At 36.0% G+C, this 21483-nt stretch overlaps 1 protein-coding gene across 2 annotated transcripts in view; it reads right to left on the bottom strand.

Moving 5' to 3' along the window:
- Window positions 1–21253, bottom strand: part of cdh22 (cadherin 22) — a 160610-nt gene extending 139357 nt beyond the window's left edge. For both annotated transcript variants that reach the window (XM_032550378.1, XM_032550377.1), the window contains exon 1: window positions 21019–21253. The gene's annotated coding sequence lies outside the window, so the exon portion shown is untranslated. The remainder of the gene's footprint in view (window positions 1–21018) is intronic.
- Window positions 21254–21483: the final 230 nt, after the last annotated feature.

Raw genomic sequence — 21483 nt, forward strand, 5'->3', positions numbered from 1 at the left:
TTGTTATCTGAATAAATAGTTTTGAAAATTTCACCCAGATTTTAATTGCTTGAAGGATCAAAGAAAATGTGCAGCATTACTAAGGATTTTTTTGAGGAACAGGAAAGCAGCTGCCCATGGGATGTATCGAGCAAAGAAGATAAACATGCATCCCAAGAACTCAACATCTCTTTGGGTAATTATAAAGGACCTTAGGGCCTCTTTGTCTATTGGAAATGAGGAACACATCATGTACATGCAAAAAAAAAAACAGCCTCTTGGATCATTAGTTTCCATATCTTAACAAAGAATAACTATTACTCTACTTATGTTGTTGTGCAACGACTTCACATTCCACTGATCTCCTACAATTAAGTCAAGAAAGAGCTGGCATGCAGAAATAAGGCAGTAACGACCTGCCTTACGGTTCTGCTTATTATGGGGGGAAAATTACATTGAAAAAGGATTTACAGGTAAGAATTGTAAGGTTCAATGATATAGCAGACACTGTAGAGAAAATACTCAATGAGGTGGTCATTTTTCTTCTGGTGAAATTCATACTAGTTGTTGGTAACAGCCAAAGTGAGCTAAACATATGTGACATGTCACTCCAAAAGTAGGAAAATGTTGCCAGTGGACAAATAGAGAAAAAGAAGAAAACCACCAACTTCTGAAGAAATAGTTATTTTCAACTTTTGCTAAATATGCTGGCTGAAGTTATGAAGAAACCAAGCCGTGATAGAAGTAGCAGTTTCAGAGGTTTTGAAATAGTAAGCTTTGTCTTTAAATTTAGCTTGTTTACAGAGTAATTTGAGTCAGCAGAACATTTAAGCTTCGGTGTGGATGAACCCACAGCAGATCAACAAACCCTGTTTGAATTCTGTTTACAACACTGTTGTTGTTGGCTTTGGCCAATAAGCTGGGTAAAGAATGGCTGCCTAAATAAGTACTTTCAGTTTGGGTTATTAAACAAAGACAGATCAAGTTGAACATGATGCCAATTAGGATACTGTCGTAGACCCGCAAACTTTCTCTAAAATTCATGCACAATGTTTGGATTTTCTTTCCATAAATCTTCAAAGGAATTTAAGTGAGGTGATAGGTTAGATTTTTCTAGCACCCTTATTTGTTTTTCCAGTACACCAATTGCGTTTTTCATGGCTTCTGCTTGGGACCTTACCTTTCTCAAAAATCCGCCCTAGTTTCATCTGAATTTTTCTAGCTGACTTCAAGACAGCCCCACACAATGATGTTCTGACCACCACTTTATAGTTCATGTGATGTTTTTGGAGTGATGTGCAGTGAATTCCAGCCACTGAACATAGTGGATTAACTCTGCAATTCAGAGTTAATTCTGGTCACATCTGAGCACAATGAATATTTTCAGTATTAAACTGACTTTTCCAAAGGTTCTATAGGAAACTTTCTTTTTTGCAGCATGGTGCAGTGAGCAGGTAGACATCATTGTGGTTGAATACATAGCTTTTTTCACATTGGAAAACTAAATCTACTAGTTCCAGATCTTTCTGGTTGTGTTTTGACCACTTCCCTTGGATCTTGGACAACTCTGCTGATTACTTTTTGACGCCGCCTTCAGAAGTATTGAGAGGAGAATCTGCCCGTGGCTTGTTTATGATAAAATTATGTTCTCTCCACGTCCAGATTATGGCCTCTAAGGTTTTCACTGGAACATAAAGTCTATCCAGTTTCATCAATATGTTTTCCAATGATAAGGTTGCATAGGTCTTTGGAGAATGCTTTTCTTTCACTAATCATGAAATGCTTCTTGTGGTAATGAGAAATTATTTCATAGGCCAATCAATTAAGTCCAAATCAGCATATATTATTTGACTACAATGTTACAGAACTGCTTACTAAATATCAACAAATGTCAGGAATTTTGTTGTCTTTCAACACCTTTATACAGCTTTGTTTATATATTTTTTCAATGGTTACTGCATGTGCCTTTATTACATAAAACTTAACTGACCTACTTGTTTTGATTACTTGATGTGAATTTCATGCCAATCAGTCCATTACAAACATATTTTTGGAAAAATGTTTAATATTTACTTTTCTCTCTGTAATTCATTTTAAAAATATATGCTCCTGACAATACATAGCTTGCTTTATGTATGACTTCCTTTGCCATTTGAGAATAGTAAATTATTCATCCAAAACACTTTAGAAACATAACAGCAGCAAAGGTTTCCAAATAGTTACTGTGATTTTAACTTACTTCAATGCTATTGTTGCCAAGGCAATTAGCCTCTCGTTCGGTATAGCACTTGGCTTCAGTTCACTGTCACTTTCTGTCTGATGGGCTGAATGGAGCCTTGTTACTGTTACACATCTACATAGCCCTGACAGAGACAAGGCACTAATATGGCCTTGCTGTTTTTATCTGAACATTTAACATCCACAGTGAAAGCTGTTAGACTTTGACACCATTTAGTTAGAAGCACCTAGCATGCATTTTGAGCTTGACTTGATCTCTTATCAAAACAAAAACAGAAGAAAAAATAATTGAAGAAAATAAGCCAGTTGAACAGAACAAAAACCACCCCCACCCCTTTTGATCTAACCATCACCACCACTACTCTACTCTACCCGTCTTGCAATAGTCAGTCACCCCCACCTTTACCTGAACCTGACATTTCCCAGGGGGCATTAAACTCACTGGCCCTGTTTGATTTAGGCAGGTCGGATGTCAGTGTTCACTACAAGCCCATGGTGAACCATGAATAATGGATCTACCACAGGTCTGGGTCTCCCTGGGACTTCCAGCTGCCCCCTTCCCTCTCTGCAGCTGTGACTGGAATAGTCAATATTCCATTAACAAGCAATGATTCATAAAAGTACTAGCGACAAGACACAAGGAGCAGAAAAACATGTTCCGGGTGGGGGCAATAAATGACTCTTCTTTATGAATCTTGATAACAAATATGTTTACGTCAATAATCTAATGTCAGAGACAGAAAAATTACAATTAAACAAAGAGAAATTGGGCTATGTTCTTAAAGGGGCAGTATTATGTTTTTGGGAAACATAATACAATGTAGTGCTATTTTACAGCACAATCGAGTAACAATGTTACCTTCAGTTGTTATAAAATGCTGTATATTTGAAATAAATTTGACTTAGTAAATGGTTTGAAATTTGGACTCTGTCCCTTAAAGAAAATCCTGCTCTTTCCGACACTCCATCATCATGAAGTCATCACAACATTGCTCCTCTATTAAGCTTTTAGCAATGTTTTTAACAGCATTGCACTGAGAAATGGCTCAGCAGATGTTCCACCAGGTGTTTGCTAATTGCTACTACCTGAAGGAACTGAGTGGGGCAGTAGTGGGGAAGTCGCAGGAGAACATAAAGCTCAGAGGAGGAGCTTCGTCTTTGAGGGCGGTGCTGGGTTCCACCAATCACTTTGCACAGATGAATAGTTGCCACTGAAGATTGAAGGATTTCTTAAAATTTCATGAAATAATCAAGGCAACACTCCAGGTATGTTTCTAATGAGGGAATAATATTATAAGATGATGTACAGCTCAAAAAAGTCAATTTCACATAATACTGCCTTTTCAGGAGGAGAGGTTTGGTCTTTTCAATGTAACATTTGGTTCAAAAAGAAAAAAACATTTTCAGAACATAAATATTTCCAGATTAACGTATTTTGGTCATAATATGAAAGATCTGCCTTTATTTTTTTATGTCCCAGTGGATCTCATTGATCCAATTGTGCTCATTCACGAACCTTTACAAAGAAATTCTAAAAGGAAGTGTAAATGTAAATTGTACTGTTGGAGTCTAATGATTTGTGATGCTACCTCTCCTGAAAGAAAGACCCAATGCTTTCACCTGTCATTTTCTTCACAACACTTCTCCCGCTTTTTATCTTTTCTCTCCTGAGAGACCATCTTGGAAATACTAAAGTTGTTCATGACAAAGCATTTATTTGAAAAGCAAGGAACAGTATTATGAAAAATACTAAAGTGTAATGAAAAGTACTAACATTTTTCATGTCACAGCATTTATTTGAAAAGCAAGGAACAGTATTCCAAATAATTCTTGCCTCACTTCAACCTGTTCCCACAGAGATGCATGACTGCAGTTAAAATAAAAAACAAAATCATTATCAGTAATAATGTCACTGCTCAGGAAAAGCTTTTGTCATAATGTGAAAGAAAAAGAACATGGCAGCGAAGATGTCTGGCTATAGATGGAGAAAGTTATCATTTAAGATCAGGCATGGTCTAAGCTCTTGCAATTTTTTACATTCAAACTGTGTTTATCTTATTCACTGAAAAGGAGTGTGTTACATCTGTTAACAGCAGTTTGTAAACTAAACAGCAGGTATTGTAAATACATACAAAATATCATTACATAAATAAAACAACGCAAAACTGTGAGATATTGGTCATGTTAGTTATCATGTTTTTTTTTTTACAAACTTCATAGAAGACATTCTATAAATAACAAAAATATGTGTTCCTATGCATTAAACATTACCATAGATTATCTTTAATACCAATTTCAGCAATCTCATCTTTGGCAGCGAAACGTTTAAGTGCAGTGTGATAATCTGTATCAGTATGATATCTGAGGGCATAACTATGCCTTCCTCGTTTTCTGCCATTTTCATGTCTTATATTATCACCTTCCTAAAGTAATAACTTAAGCCACCGTTTTACCAAATATGACTTTGGCAAAAAAAATTTAATAATAATAATAAAGTAAATGAATATATCACCACTTCTTTCTTTCCAAAAGATGTTTTAGGCAAATAAAAAAAAAAGAAGAAAAAAACTTTTGGCAAAAAATTACTTTGGCCATTATTTTAGGAAGGTGACAATGTGTAGAAAAATGACCAGCATGAAAAATGAGATTGTTTCTACATTTTACTTCTGTTGCTGAAGGGGAAACAAAGATGTTCTCCCCTGAGATAACTTTAAGCAGTGACGTGTGGTGAGGTTCATAGTCAGTGCTAATTTCGTGCTGTGCACCATAGCAAAGGGAAAAACAATTAAAGTACAACTCAAAACCACTTCTTTCTCGCTCTCTGTATCAGCGCAGTTACTGACAACAATGCCACAAAAAAAAAACACTTAAATATTCCCACACAAAGAGCAGAACATTCCGTCTGTGGCAGTAGTATGGTTTTAGGCTTAATGTTTATTTTGTGATTATTAATAAGCGATTGCTGTGATAAGAGGAGAAAACCATAATATATCGCTCCACTTGACTTGACTGTGTTGCTAGCTCACCGTTACTGTCTCTTACTCTGCAGTTGTGGAGTCACAATGTCTGGGATTATGAGCGCCCCCTGTCATGAGGCAAGAAAATTGCCTGTCTCACCTCAAATCTGTTCTCTGCCGTTTATGAGCGCTCCTCATCACACGAAACACGTTACACACACAGTTGGTGACAAAAAGCCCTGCATTATATACATAACCTATATTATGGAAAATCAGTTCTGACCAATCAATATGTTACTTCCAGTGGATAAATTTCCCTCTGTGTCACCAGTGGATTCCCAGTATTCATGGTGGCTCGGGACCACAGCTGGCTTTGAACAGCTAATATCTGTAAATACTTGAGATCCCTCTGAAAACTTATTACTTATAACTACCTATTTTATTAGTTCAAACACCAAATACACCTCAGTGCAATAATATGCACCTTAGAAGTAGAAGCTACCTTGGCACCACCGAAGAAGCTAATGTCACTAGATTTTCTTTATCTTATATCTTGGGGGCATCGTCAATCGGCACTTGGAAAATACATGGCGCTCCTGTATTTGCTGCTTTGCAAACACCAGCCAATATCATGTCAAGTTGCATTGGGCCTAGGTATTTCAGCTTCCCAAGCTCCATTCTCTTCTTTAACTGCTCCAGATTGAAAAAAATACATTTTTAGAAACATTAAAATGGGGCATCATGAAAAATCCACTTTTTGAGCTCATCCCCTTTGACTCATTCATGCATGTTTGAAGAATCCTTGAATCTCCCATGGCATCAAGGCATCCACCCATTTGGGGGTGGATCTCTGGCTCTCCCTACTTTAGGCTGCTGCCCAAACCCAAATAAATGCAAGAAAATGGACGGACGAACAGATGGATGGAAAAGCATCTTAAAAGAACCACTTTGTTTTTTTGTTTTTTTTTAAATGTTACCTCTTTCTTTAAAGGCGAGTATTTTTTGTTTGTTTTGTTTTTGCATCATATTCACTTAACAATTACAACTGTGCCCAAACCATTTCTAACACTGCAGTGGAAAAAAATACTGTACCTGTATTTAGAGATTAAGATAAATGTTTTTCAGACTAGTTTACAGAATCTTTCAGAAGCACATACACTGGCATGCACAAACAAATGCAGATACAGTGTCAGGAATTCATTTCTGAGACTAAATATAAAGCCAATTGTCATATAATTCCCCATGAGTTTTCAGGTAGGAGGACAAAAGCTCATATGGCTCTGTTAAATTACATTTTTAAAAATGATGTCGCAGTGGAGGAAAAGGTAGGATAAAAGGCAAAAATTATGTTTCTCAACATTAGTCTTGAGCTTCAGCACATCTGAAGTACAACATCTATTTTTAAGTTTGTAGAAGTATGAGAAGGTGGCCTACAGAATTTTAAACTGGGTTGATTTAACAGGGAGACTTCATGTTGTAACTATAAAGGAATACAATAAAACATTGTACTTCTGCTTTGTTTGTATTACCATATTAAAGCTGGTACAGTACACAGAAGTGATAAGAAACTCCAGATTCCAGATAAACTACTTTTGCAAACTACAAGTATGTAAAGGCAACAGAGGGGGAATTAGGAGTGAAAATGTTTCATATTTTTTAGATATCTTATTAGTATCAAACATTGCTCTGACATTTTGCAGATTTCTGTCAAGGTTCTTCTTGAAAATGAGATCTCAATCTCAAATGAGTTATACCTGATTAAATACAGGACATAATTAAACAATGCATTAATTAGTTCAGAAAATGCTGAAACAATAAAGAAACAGATGTTTTCTTTTTTATAAATACTTTAGAGCTACTGTAAAAGTTTTTGTTTCAAACCTACTTTGGAAGTTAAAAGTTAGGTCAGATAGATTGAAAATGTCAGCTGCCAGTTCTGCTGTTTGTTTACCATCCCTGAGTTGCTATTGAATGACAGTATAAAACCCATGATATGCTTCAACTACAAAGGAGGGGAAAAATCAGTCCTGTGACTTCTGAGGCAAAATGATGGCTTTTCTGACTGACAGACTTTGTAAACTTGACAGGATTTACTGAAATCCAAAGCAAACTGTGATGTGGCAGTGTTTGTCACTGCTGCATTCAATGGGAAAGAAAGCTGGTCTTTCTATGGGAGAAAAAAATGAAGGCTAACTAATTAAATTATTAGAAAATTAAAATGCAGTAAATGAAAAAAAAACAACAGAAAAATAAAATGCTGACTGGGCAACTAAAGGTTTGAGATCTTACCTTTGTTTTTCTTCTGTACAATCCTAATTGGCTGCATAAGCAAACTGGCAAAGGAAGTGGGACACCATGAACTACAACCTGTCATTTCAAATGGAGGCAAGACATTTTATGGTTTAGTGGCAAATGTTCTATCAATACGAGCTAAAACAGCTCCAAGCATAATTGTTCTGTTTATCAGTTCCATTACAGACCTTCTAGAGGCATCAAGCCATGGCAATAAATAAGCCCAGGTACTGTGAAGTTACAGTGCAATACCCCCATCTCACTTGATAGATCTCTAATAAACAGTGCATCCTTCACAAAGTGAATTATGCTATCTATTTCAATCTCTTCCACAACACAACATCTCCCACACCAAAGCAATTACCAAGAGAGCTGATACACTTCACTGCCAAAGCCATAATTTATGCCCATATAATACCTCTACCTCTAAGTGTTTAATGTGAGTTTTTTTATTTATTTCATTAATTTATCTGGCTGTTAATGTAACTATTTTGTTATAAATTAAAATTTGATCAATATCAAATGGAAACATTAGTAAGATTATGATAAATTTAACCAGAACCAGAGACCCCAAAAAAGTAAATAATACAATCATGCAGAAGCAGTATAAAAAGAGAAGGTCAATGAGTTTTTTTCTTAAAATGTATATTATCAGATTACAGGCAGATATTCACTAAATGACTACAAACAATTGCATGGCTTTTATTCAAACAGAAAATATCTTTAAGAAAATCCGTGTACACATTTAAACTTAGATCCTTTCTACAACAATATTGTAAAAAGCAGAGTCGCTGTTCACTCTTTGCACCATATCCAAAACTGTTTGTAGAGATTTAAACATACTTTCTAGAATATGTATATACAATAAATATCTTTTTTATTATTATTGTACCTGTGTACCCTTTACTTTACTGTGTGTAGTGTGTCCGTACTGCGCATCTTATGTTCATGGATTTAAATACCACATGGCATAATTTTTCTAAAAATATTTATTTGTTACATCTTTTTCTCATTAATTTTTATTTTAATGATTCACCCTTCTATCTAGTTCACTTGCAGTTCTTCAGAACTGCAAAATCACTTGAGATTGAACATATTTGTCTTTTTATATTAGCCACAGTCTACATCTCAGTTAAGCCAGGATTAACAAAGAAAGACAGTAATCACTGCAATAGTCCAACACATCTGACAGGAATTAAAGGTTATGTTAAACCAACTAAATCATGACAAGCACTGACTATTGTATTTAATTTGTCAAATATACCAAAGTTTGAATCTAATTAAACTCTTGTTTGTCTTGATCTGGTAATGTATATTAGTCTTCAGTGATTCTACTTTGTTAAAATTATTAAATCTTAATTTTACAAAACATCTGTCACAAACTAAGACAATACCCGATGGAAGGCAGAGAAAACGCTATAGACATAACTAGAGCACAACTGACACCTGCCAAAGCCCCTCTTTTTCTGCAAGTAATAAAAAAAAACTTTTCCAATAATTAGTTATGACTCTCATTGTTAGCCTTCTGATTGTAAGCAGCAAATAACAATGATACAAAAATAGCTTATAAAACTACAAACAAAAAGACTGAAAAGCAAGGACATGATCAGGTAAAAAGAACCATGACAACACTTAATATCATTGTTGGTAAATTCAGGTTTCCCTGATTTTCCAATCATAGCTCAAGCTTTGAGCCAAACCAATGAATGCTGTGAACTGGGACGGCTTCCCAATCCTCTAGCTCAGAAGTATTGTTGTCTCTTGGGTATTATCTTACAAAGCCCATTATGCTGCCGAAAAGAAAAAGGAGACAGAGGCCCAGAAGTGTAGTTAGGCTAGCATGCACGGCTACATGCAGCACACAACACACACTGACACATGCATGCATAGTAGTTTAATCTTTGCAAAGATGTGTATTATCAGTACAAATCCCTGTGTGCGTTCCAGATTACTGATATGCATGCAGCTGTGCAACATTAAAAACAGACATGACATCTTCATACCATAAATTTGTCTGTGACAGATAATGCAAGCATGGCAAATTCACAAATGTGTAAACAATGTGTGGAAACCCCAAACTCTACCATCAAATTCATTCAGCTGGTACAGCCATGATGACTGGTGGTTTTAGAAACATGGGTCAACATTCTGTCAGCATGGTGGCCTGATTTCTGTATTCACAAAATAATCTGCATGAGTTGTGTAGCACACAGAGGTGACTTTTAACCTCATTTAACTCATCTGGCAACTCCCTCAGAAGCATCAATGCAGATGGAATCTTCAAAATATATATTTTTAATAACCTTGTAATGCTCATAGTTTATCTGAATGGCTGTCAAAAAGTGAGAGTCCTTCAAATATCAGTAGCATTATGTTGTTAATGAAATAAATCAGAAAATTAATTATAACCTATGGCTTTTCAACTTTAAAGAGTGATTAATGTGTAGAATCCTGACTCATGAACTTCTCTTTTAATTCAGTAGAATAATTACATGTTTGAATCCTTGAATGTGAGAAAAAAGTAAGGAGATACTTTTACTTAAATGATAGTGTTGACATTTTTTGATATCCTTGAGTTGTATGGTTTAATAAAATGGAGGATTGGCTGTGTATCATTATAAATTGCTTGCATCGTCTCAAGTTTACTTCTGCTTGGCAGCAACTCCTCTCCTGTAATCTCTGGCTTGATACTTAATCACCTTGTTGAGATTTGATTGTGCTTTTTGTTCAAACTGTAACATTTAACATGTTACTTTTTTGTTTTTCCTTCATACTGTGGAAGTGTCCTTGTCACCATTGAAATAATTTTAAATTGTTTATTTATTTATTTTACAAGTGGTGTTTGACATTCTGGCATCTCTTGAATTTTGGAAGAAATAGAAATACTAATATTGTTTTGTCAATGTAATTTTTTTTGTCTAACTCGAGTCTAGCTGAAAAAGCTCAAAAATGAACAGCAAAATCAATCTTAAATCTGTACTTCATTGTTATGACTCAAAGTAGCAGCTCAGTGGTCATTACACCAACAAATGGTGGTTCAAGTCCAGAAGACTGGGATTTTAGAAAAGATAGACACAAAAAGCAAATGCAAAACTGATTGATTGAGGGAAAGTCCTCAATCAATCAGACTTTTAAAAACTTCCAGTTTAGGTGAGCACGAGTTAGGCGGCAAGATTACAACAAAATATGAATCTATACCTTCAGGAACAACATACTCACATCAAGAACAGGCAAATTCTACACACAAAATAACTAGACAGAGCTACACACTATATTTCATCTAGTTGAAAAGCTTCAACTCCAACATCTCAGCTCAGACACTGTGAATCAGATACAGATAGAAGGAAAAGAGGGAGAATTAGGAAATAATCATGAGAAATGTCAAAGACGAGATCGAGAAAGATTGAGAGCTCAGGAAAAGGGTAGTAAGCTCGTCAAAAAATAAAGGGAGAGGCAGAGGAGAGAATGGGGAAGATAACACTCACTGTTATTTTATAACATAAAATTACAGAAAAATAGTTCTAATGGAAAGAAACAAAATTTTCATCTCAAAATAGTAAATAGTAAAGTTCTGCAAATTTAATGGTCACCTGGATGGAAAATCTGCTAAAATATCCATCAATCTCCTTTAAGTTAAACTTAATGTGACTTTTCAGCAAACTTACTATTTTTATTCATATTAATTTATACTATTCCAATTCCTATATGCACAGCAAAATTACAGAGTAAGCTACTGAGTACAAAAGTAAATGTACGTTTTACATAAGCTGCAGACTGTCTGATTCTAAGAAACCCATAGGTGTTGATGAAAGTCCTTTCAATTTTTAATAATATAGCTTTTTTCACTGTGCAGGGCTATTATTTAATTGTATTACATTAGGACTTATTGCAGTTCTTTTGCTTTTTCCATTCAAAATGAAGAAAATGAGTCATAACTTTGTATTATTGGCTATCTGTCTTTGATGTGTAGCTGGAGGACTTAAGTTCTCTGCTGACAACTTAATTGATGAATTCTTGATGATAATCATCCCAGATCTCCAATACTCACTGACCCTGGGGCACACAGAGGATCCTTAAAGGAGTCATATGAACAAATCCGTTTCTTGCACAAATTTCTGCAGGAAAATACCTTTAAGACCAATAAGTGTTTTATTTTAAAACGTGAACTTCCTACTCTCCAATTCAAATTCAAAAATGCTTTATGAAGAAGAAATATGCTGTAAATATACTATCCTATGCTTGTGGATCTTACATGTTTATATGTGTGCTTGCTGGTGCATGTTTGTGCATATTTTGTTAAACCAAAAGTGTAAACATGCTTTAAATGCTAATACTATTAGCAAAAGCATAGATATTCTCCCAAGACTGTGTTCCTAATACATAATTTAGCAAACACATAAAAACTTAAGAAGTGTATCTTTTTTTGGAGTCTGTTTATGAAAGGCTGTGGATGGTGGTACAAGAAAACAGCATCAGAAAATATTTTCTAAAACCAAACCATGCACTTATACCTAAAACGTTCAATCTTCTACCACTTTTCAAAGAGACCGAACAGTAATCTCTGCAACATATACTTTAAAATGGCATCATTTTCCCAAAAAGCTGAGAGAAATTGTTTCCAGCTCCATTGGTTGAGTATCATGTAAGACACAATTATTTAAAGATTGAGTTTCCATCTCTCAGCTGCAAGGTGCCCAAAGAGTCATACTTGGAAAACAACTTGGTTCCACTCTGAAGGAGTCCCTAAAAGGACTGTAATAAGTGTTATTACTTTGCCTGGAGGAAATCATATCCATGCAGTCTGCAGACACATTTCTTAAAGCTCCCACTTACCACACACCTCTTGCTCTCTTTCAGTTTGGATATGACACAACTGTCATAGATTATATTACTGCAAGATTTAGTGTAATCTTTTTTTTTATGGCTTTTGTATCTCAGGTGAACTATTTAACTTTATTTTAGGCCAGTGGTCGCAAATAATTGTCATGGCAGGTCATATTTATATGACAGTGCATCTGCTAAGCATCCTAAAACATCTTTAACAGTTACACCATTCATGCTCTAAATGGCAGGATGAGCAACAGACATGTGACTCACCCACAGTGGGATGACTTCTGTAAGAAAACAATGGCAGGACTGATGTTGCAGAATAGATTTGAGGTGCATAGTCATACAGAGCAGTATCAATTCAGCTACAGTGACATCTTTGTAGCATGGATGGGTTTTTATCTTGGTAGCTTTTGACAACATTTTCAACTTACATATGCAAAATGAAAATGCTAGATGACACTTAGCACTATGTTGATGAGACTAGTAAACAAACTAGAGCTCAAAAAATAAGCATTGTCTTTCAATATTTCTTGTTAGTGATTAAGTAGTCAAATGTGTCTGTAGTGCAGGGAAATTCGTATAAAAGGGATGGAGGCAAATTTTTGCGCCAGTTTGAGACAATGAACGAGATGATCCAGCATAATTTGATAACGCTGACAGAAACGGCGTTTTTCACTTCCTCCTCTGCCGTTGCCAAACTACAGGTCGCTTTGCAATTCTATAACAGCCAAAAAAAACAAATATTATCATTCACAACATCTTCTGTTCTAAGATTACCCTGGCTGAAATTAAACTGGAGAAATCCAGTTCAATGGGAGAAAGCCGAAACGTATCCCTGAAGGGAGTTTAGAATCGAGCAAAATTGTGTAGGAAGGAAATGGCAAGGCTCAGACCAACCGCTGCTCATCAACTCTTGAATGATCTTGTTTTAGAGGTAATATTGAAGAGCAAGCCATAAATTGGTATTTTTCTCATTCATCTGATGCATTACTACTTCTATTGAGGGTCAGAGTGTGCCAGAGCTCATCTAAGCACAGACTGCAGGCTGCAGTAGAAGAAGGAAAAAATATATTTGATGAGTTGCCAGTTCACTGTTTGATCGACATAGACAGACATTACTATTAATATTCATATCAGTGGACAGTCTGCTCTGTCTAATCAGCCCAAAAAGCAAATTAACAACAATTTTAACAACAAAGCAGCAATGTCTCACCTTTTGTGTTGCATGAATTCCAATTACATGCAAATACTCGTTTTTCCTTCTTCATACAATCAGTGATGCAGAGTCAACTGCAAAAATGTTTTATGTCTCTTTCTGAAAAGAATTCCACTTTTAAGTCACTGAACCAAATAAACTTATCAAATAAGCAGTTGCGATTAAAATTTTTATGGTCTAGTTAGCAGGCCATCTGAACTATAGAATGCTTTCAATTAGGGCTGTACCTGAATCACTCCAAGTCTTTAAAACTGACAACCCATCATAAATCTAATTTCAAAGACACTCATCAATGAGTATCTATAGTCTAAAAAAAGGTTGCCTTAAACTGCTTGCACATAATAGGAGATGAGGCACAAGCTTAAAAAAACATGACATTCCCTGTCAAACTGAATAAAACTCATATGTACTGATATTACAGCCACTTGCTGAGCAAATAAGAAACTGAACTAGTAGTGAGAGTATACTGTTTACTTATTAAAATGATCTTGGCTGCCTGCATTCACACTGGTTGCATGAATAAATCTGAGAACTGCAAACAAAACGTTACAAAAACTTACTATTTTCCACATCTCTTCTAATCCTTTGTTCAGTTTAATCTCAACTATATATATATGTGCCTGCGTGTTCATGCATGTGCGCATGAAAGCGTATATGTGTAGTGAGTCACTGCATTAGTGTGTCTCAATTCATATCAAATATATCAACCTCAAAACGTGGATGACTCCCTACCTTGGCAGCCTTCATCCCTCTAAATCCGACATTGATGCAGAAATACACCACCGCATCAACTCTGCCAGTGGGGTTATGCCAGACTTAGAGGAAGAGTCTTTGTGAACCGTGACATCCAGGTGAAAAACTGCCTGTTTACAAAGCAGTTGTTCTTCGCACTCCAGTGCAGGAGGTACAAACATAGGCTGGCAGAGGAAGAATGAATGTAGATTGTGTACATATGGATTCCATCATAAGAGATAAAACTGATGTCGCCAGGAGAACACGCATCTTAAAACCACCCTCAAAGAACAGGTTATTAAATATCTTTCAACCATTATTGGCAATATTCTGTACGTTAAGGGTAAGGTGTCCATTCCACTTGCTGACAGGTTCTTTTGTTGTAGAATGTTTTTATCTTTATTTTTTTTAGCTTTACCACTTACAAGACTTCTGGTTTCGAAGCACAAAAAGGTTTTGCTTTCATAATTCCCATCGGAATATACAAGACAGAGGTCATTTACTCTTACTATCATGCAATAATAAGAAACTGAAGTCATTTCCATGAGAACACACATCTATAGGCCTGCATAATAGTCTTTTATCTTCCTTCCAAAAACAAAAATTTATTTAGAATGCATGCATACTTGAAAGCATGTTTTTTGTTGTTTTGTTCTTTTTTGTCTGAATTCTCAGCTCAATTGTGCTCCATTGGCTTCAAATGGCTTTAGAGAATGTTCCCATATCAACAGATTTTACTTCATCAAATGGACAGATGGACTCAGCAGCTGTCTGTATGTTGTTAGAGTTCCTTCTCTCTTGTTGCTTATTTCTTCCTACTTTTTCAGGATTGGGGATTTTGCTACACTACAGGATTTGCCGGGTGTAAAAATCTAACAAGAGCTGCTTGGCCTTTCTGACAACAAGACTTTTACACTGTTTCCAAATAAAAAAAATAATGAAGGCATTGAGTTGATAAGCCATATCTATACAAACAAAGGGGAGTTTATTGGTGGCAAAGTGGCTCTCAGTTTCCCAAAAATGTGAATTGGACAATAAATATTTGAAGTGCCAGTTTTCTACAACAGAAAAATACTGTTTATTGCGAAAAATTGATCACCTTTTTTAAAAATAAAACTTAAAATAATTGTATATTTAAAGCCTTCAGAGCAAACGCTTATTTTACAAAACAACCTATTATGTTGACTATATTTAATGAAGACTTGGAATACCAGTGCATTTTTTATTTAACAAAGCCATGTTTTCTTCTCTTTCTCATTTTTGTGCTCTGAACATATACATACACTTTATATTTCAAAGCCTGGCATGATACAACTGCAATGTTCAATTTATTTTATTGGGATTTGTGTGATACACCAATGCAGAGTAGTGCATAATTATGAAAAAGCAGTAAACTTTTACAATAATTAACAGATAAAAGCATGAACAATTGTAAAAGTACCCTTCTACCAAATAACAAAATAAAGTCCACCTGTGTGTAATTTGATTTACAGTGTGATTAGAGCTGCTTTGTATGATTATATTAGTGAACATGCAGCACCACAAAGACCAGGCAGGTAAATTATGAAAGAAGTGGAGAGGTTTCAATATCCCAAATGGCCAAAATGAGTTTTCTTTGCAGGATGCCTGGAGTCAACCCTTCGACAGAAGGTGAGAAGCTGAGTCTTTCAGGAGTGGCTCAGAATCGAGCCCCTGCTACCCCCTATCAAGAGGAGCCAGTTGCAGTGGATGGATTTTACTATAAAATCACAGCTGCTGGTATTTTACAGTAAATTAGAGACCGTTTTTTTTTTTTTTTACATTCTCCTGAACACCTCCCTAGTGTGAAGAAAACTAATAATATAGTGTACATAGCAATGAACACACCATTTCTTCTGTAAAATATGGTGGCGGCATCATGCTGTGGGGTTGTTTTAGTTTCGGAGGAAAAGAGAAACTAGCTAGAGTGCATTGAAAATAAGTGAAGATACATGGCAGTGAAGGAAAAAACTTGTTAGAGGCAAACACTGGGTATTGGGGTGGAGGTTCAGTCGGTCTAGTTGATGTTCTTCTTGCAAAACAAACTGCCAGAGTTACAAAAGAATAGCTTAGATCAAAGCACAATCATGGGATTGTGTCTTGTTTGAGAATTGCCAAGTAAAAGTCCAAACATAAATTCAATTGAGAATCTGTGGCAAGACTTAAAAGATTATGTTCACAGACACTTTGCATCCACTCTAGCAGAATTTCAGCTACGTTACAAAGAATAAGTAGACTTTTCAATACCTACATGTGTGGTAGACATATAACAATAGGCCTGCATCAATAACTGCAGCAAAAGGTGATTCTACAAAGTATTGATTCCAAGGCATGAATACAAAAATACACCACACATTGAAAAATTCTATCAGTAAAAAAAGTCCATCTGTGCTTTATCTTCCTTGTATTTTACAATTTGAAGCTACTTTATATCTGACTAGTCCATTTCTTCAAAGGGAACTGTGATAACAATTTCTAAAAATGCTGTTTAATCTAAAAAGGAAAAAAAAAATTGCATGTTTTTGAACAAAGATACTGGCAAATTGTTTCATCAAAGAATTGCCCGAAACCTTCACCTTGAAATAAGCACAAACAGTGCTGAAAAATCAAACATGGAGCCTGTCCACCACCTTGATCTCTCTGTCTCCTCCCACCTGGTGATTCTATCATAAAGCTCCAGTACTAATACGGTTGATGCAGTTTCTGCCCTTAGGTTGTAATAAAGTGACTATAGGGGCCGATCGTTTCTGACCGCCGACATGACAGCAGGTGTGAGGAGTGTGACAGCGAAAATGTGTATTTATGTGTGTCTCTGAGACAGAGAGGAAGAGATAGGAAGAATATGATAAGCATGAGAATGAACTAGTCGCCTCACCACAAATCCAGATCAATTAGTTGGCCTAATCACTCCCCTCGCGGTTAGCCGTAAAAATCCTCAGGTCTGCCCTTCTCACATTTCATCTTTACTGCCATATCTCTGTAATCTATCAACCCTCTTTCTCTTTCCAGCTTGTGTCATTTCTTCTCTCTTTTCTTCTCTGCTCCGGGATCTGTCCAAGTCATCTCTCCTTTAACACCACATTTATGCACCAGCTTGGTAAACGGTAATCAATGTCTCACAACGGTGCACTGTTTCATCTAAACGATTTCTCATGGAGGCTGTGCGTGAATGTGTATATGTGTATGACGGAGAGGGCAAAAAAGAAATATAGGCAGACAGGATAAAAACAACAAAAAGGGAGAGATATGCTTTTTACAGTGCTCTCCCAAGCTTTTTATGCATGTAAACTTTTATGTTTTGCATTTATGAGATGTGAAGATTAAAACGTGTGAAGAAAAAAAAAATGCTTGCCTGGATTTGGCACTGAACTCCAAAATCCCACAGTAATGCGTTTGCTTTAGGTACATAAATCACAATCAGGCTGGACTGCCATCTGGGTTACTGCTACATGGCCCTTGTAATGTACATGGTAGTTAGTCCACCACATGAATAAATGAGGAGGGCGGGATGCATACATAAAATACATTAAAAGACGGGGTAAAGAAAGCACCTTTTGTAAGGGAATTTGGTCGGTGAATTCATGAATCAGCTAATGGCTTAAAGTTTATGCTGATCCAACAAGCAGTCCACTGACAGGTCATTTGATTCAGTGATTATCCTATATTGCAATGTTCGCTTGAAAATCTTGAGTCATCAAGCGGATGTTACATTGACATGCTCCACTCACTTTTTTTTTTTTTTTTTTTTGCGGACTAAACATTTTCTCACAGACAGAAACAGTGAAGTCACCCTAAAACTTTTTAGTTGTGTAGCAGGAAAACGAGTCTGTGAGATGTGTCACAAGAAACTTGATCAATGGACTCCTCATTAACCACAACAAACTTTTGCACAAAACGTAATTATTTGCAGTGCATTTTATTATTCAATTAGTTGCAGTGCATTTTATTATTCTATTTTGAAAATAAGTTGATTTTACGCAGACAGTAATGGTTTGTACTAGAGATGCACCAATCTGATATTAATATCTGTATCGGCACCGATATTGATCTGGTAATGGTGACAATGTGCCCAATCCATAAGGGCAGATCGATTCAAAGAGTAGCAATGTAACACGTTCACGAGTTATTTGACTCTTTTGAACGGCTCTTTGCCATGAATGGTAGAACTTGAGTCTCAGTGAGATCACAATTAGCCCAGACTTCCATCAGGGGTTACTGCTACATCGCCCTTGTAATGTACATGTTAAAGACATTAAAAGACAAGGTAAAGAAAGCACCTTTTGCAAGGTGTCTTTTTTTTATGACTTAGCTTGCTTATAGCGCCCGGCCACGTCAACAGTTATTTTTATTTTTATTTAATTTAAAATGATTCAATCAAGAATAAATACAATAGAAAAATACAATTGATAGAAATGGTACAGAAGAAATTTTTAGATTTCATTGGTACAGAAGAGATTTTTTTTTTTGTTTCTGTATTTTTACAATATTAATTCTTCCTTTGTCCTAGTTTATTATTTATTTTACATCTAACAATCCTAAGTGCACTTTCTGGACCATTTGATAGAATTGCAAATGGTCCATAATTTGTTGCAGATTATTTTTGCATATTTGACCAAAGCAGTTACCCTATTGTTTTTGTTTCTTTATAATTATTTTGCATTGACTGTTATACTCCAAATTGAACTGACTGAACAAAGTGTTGTTTTTAACATGTTTGATAAAGCTTGTGAAGCTATTGGTGTATTTAAGTGTGCCATACTGGTGCAGAGTTAGCAAATAAATTTGTTAATCAGTACGTTTATGTGTGTTTTAGAAAAATGAAATATTTTACGTCATTTCAGCACTATTTTTTCTGTATCAGCTGATACTGAGTCTAAGTTATCTGTATTGGTATCAGAAGTGAAAAAAAGTAGATTGGCGCATCCATAGTTTGTACAGATAATAACTATGGATAACGTTTCAATTAAGAACTATTGCTTCAGAGCATGTGAAACACACTTAAGATTTTGTGTTCCTTTAAAATATTTCAAAAAGAAGTTTATTTTATTTCACAATGTACACTCTGGATATTTATTTTGTTATCCAGATTCAATAAAGTTCACAGTCCTCAACAAGATTTTTTTTCTACTTGATGGATTCCTGGAAAGACGTGTGTATTTGGAGAATACAGCATTGATGGGCTGCTGCGGTATCACACATTTTTATCACTTCTTCCACACACCAATTAGCTCAAGGTAAGTGGTTAACAGATATGCGCAAGATCTCGTGAACACCGACAAGTCAAACCCCGACAGTCTATGAATACACAGAGTTACAGTCAGTTACAAGGGACGCTCTTAAGTAGAATAAAGTTAAGAACTAATATAATACCCTCAGCTAAGGTTACCGAGTAATATCCAAGCTCCAAGTGTATTATAATCCCACATTGGCAAATTCATTGAAACCAAAGAAACATGCAGCAGGTAAATACGGATTATCATTTCTTCAGAAATGCACAAAGATATTCTTTTTTTCCTCAGACCATATATCAGACCAAATATCAACCTGAGATGAAAAAGAGTTGTTCTGTCATCCAATTTAAACAGAAAGTAGTCTACAACAAAATTAAAGAATGCATACATACAGTCACTTAAACAGAAAATGCTGCAATCCATCATCATAAAATGTTTTTAAAATTTCCTGAAAGAAATGTACATTTTTAGTGATTCCAGAAACAAGAAAGAAGCTGCTCCTCATGGTGATTTGATTTATGAATAGCCTATTAGTCCAATTTGAGTAAATGGTAATGGTAATGTGAATAAAAAAGAAGAAAACAGGTAACAACATGTAGTCCCTGTTTTGTGTTAAAAATCCGTATATCCATAAAAGCTAATCATTACAAGACTTTTATTATGTTTTAACGCAAGTCCATCACACTATCTTACGATCACACTGTCTGCTTTTATGTCAGGATCTATTTAACTGCATGGCCTCAGAGCACAGTGGCACACATCCAACTTCCCCAAACGCATCCTGTTGGCGCATCAAGTGGCTGCAGTCTTTAGAAAGCAGCTTTACCGAGCAGAAGGCGCGTCTCTTCGTTTCACTACAATTTTCCTCGGAAAATAAATAAATAAAATACTGTTTTTGTGTAGTTCCATCCTGCACAGGTACAAACAGCTGAGAATTCCAAATGCAACTGACGAGGTTGCTTTTCCTTTCTTTCTTTCTTTTTTCTAAAGTTATTGAGGGTGAAATTTGAGATGGACACACAGATTTGCTTCTGGAACTAGTTGCAAAAATGTTATCATAAAATATGCCTTTCGTATTTACGAATGAACACATCAACAGTCATGGAATAACAAGGATAAGTCATCAGAGAGCATTTCCTGCTTTAGTACAAGAGGTCATTTATCGCTTAAATTATGCGCAGCGCTCATTACAGAACTAATCCAAACGTTAAATGAGTTACAAGTGGCAACAAGTTAGCGGGTGTAGCTCTTCAGCCATGAAAAAAAAAGATAGTTAAGCACTCGATATGATGCCAAGGATTTCATCCTACCGCACAGGTTCAACGATCAGCACACAAAAACCGAGAAAATTAATGCAACCCTTTTCTATTTTCAAAATATTACGGGTTTTTTTTCTCTTTTTTTTGCTGCAGAAATGCAACAAATCAGCACCGAAAAGCACGGTGCAAGTCCATATGTGGGTTACAAGAGCATGCCAACACGCTATGAACTTTATCATTTAATTTCAGCATCCTAAAACTCTTACCTTTGATGCGTTGTGGAGGAGAAACAAACGCTTTTTGACTTGACGCTCTGCAGCGGGACGGAAGTGATCGGTATTTAACTTCTCTCTCCTCTCAGGCATCCAACCTATGCGACTCCACGGGAGATGGGAATAAGAGGGACAGGCAGTTCTGTGCGCCCTGTCTGCCACCGTGCAGCTCATCTGGAGTCTCCGCTCCTACAAGCGCAGGGTAAAAGAACTAGGGAAAAAGACCTGCTGTCGGCACGACGCGGCGTGGAAAGCCCCTGGTGGTGGTGGAAGGAAGCAACAAATGAGATGGACGAGAGAGAAGAAAAGCAGAGGTGGGGTGAAGAGGGGAATCATCAGAACCATTACATATAGAGTAAATAACAAGGAAATGGCATTTTGTTTAGTCCATCATGGAAATGTTTGCTAAATCACGTCTTCTTTCATCTACCTTTTTTAAAAAAAATGCTTTTTTCTTCT

This window comes from Xiphophorus hellerii, chromosome 20 (genome assembly GCF_003331165.1).
Source record: "Xiphophorus hellerii strain 12219 chromosome 20, Xiphophorus_hellerii-4.1, whole genome shotgun sequence".
Classification (NCBI taxonomy): domain Eukaryota; kingdom Metazoa; phylum Chordata; class Actinopteri; order Cyprinodontiformes; family Poeciliidae; genus Xiphophorus; species Xiphophorus hellerii.